This window comes from Brassica oleracea, unplaced genomic scaffold (assembly GCF_000695525.1).
Source record: "Brassica oleracea var. oleracea cultivar TO1000 unplaced genomic scaffold, BOL UnpScaffold06361, whole genome shotgun sequence".
Lineage (NCBI taxonomy): Eukaryota > Viridiplantae > Streptophyta > Magnoliopsida > Brassicales > Brassicaceae > Brassica > Brassica oleracea.
This window is the reverse complement of record NW_013622883.1, coordinates 1-767: the sequence shown is the minus strand read 5'-3', so window position 1 is coordinate 767 and position 767 is coordinate 1. Positions and strand designations below refer to the sequence as shown.

General features: G+C 40.5%; 1 pseudogene; it reads left to right on the top strand.

Annotated features, from left to right (window-relative positions):
• The first annotated feature begins 7 nt into the window (after window positions 1-7).
• LOC106322092 lies at window positions 8-531 on the top strand (annotated as a pseudogene).
• Window positions 532-767: the final 236 nt, after the last annotated feature.

Here is a 767-nt window from a genome sequence, read left to right as displayed (position 1 = left end):
TGACCTTCTTTACTCCCAGGATCATCAGACCGAGCCAGATCAGAGCCGTTGTCTTGCTGCTATGTCTGAACAAAATCACAACTTTCCGGCGCCTTCTTCTGGCTTCTTCCCCCACAATGACTTCTCTTTTTCACTAATAGACGAGGATCCATTGATGAAATTTTGTCCGCCGGTAATTGACAATCTTGTTTCTGATATCAACAACAAATAGGATCATCATTAACGAATCTTCTCATGAGTGGTGATGCGTCAACACGTGCCGGTTCCTCCAATGATCGGAGTCAATTCTCAATGTTTCTGTTTAACCATGAAACCGCTACGGTTACTCAACTTCCCAACTCTGTTTCTTCAAGCTTTGACCAAGGGTTGACTCCGTGTAGCAACAGTCTCGTTACGGCTTCACATGGGGCACAAGATTATAACTTTGGGTACGGCAACAATCTGAACGCACAAGGGTTCAACTTTGGGTGCAGCAACAATCTCAACACACAAGGCTTTAACTTTGGGTGCAACAACAATCTATGTGCATGACTTAGCACATTGGTGAAGACACTTCAACCTCGTTTAGATCCTCACAGACACCACATTGGAACTCTTACTGATCAAAGCATCGCTTCTGATTAATTCATCTTATTAATCAATTGTGTATTAGTCATTTAGTTTTTGTAGTTGTGTAAATCTTTGGAAATCAAGTTCTTATTCCTATATATAATATACCTTTTATCACTGATTATTCATTCAAGTTCCACTTTTAAAGAGTTGTGTGT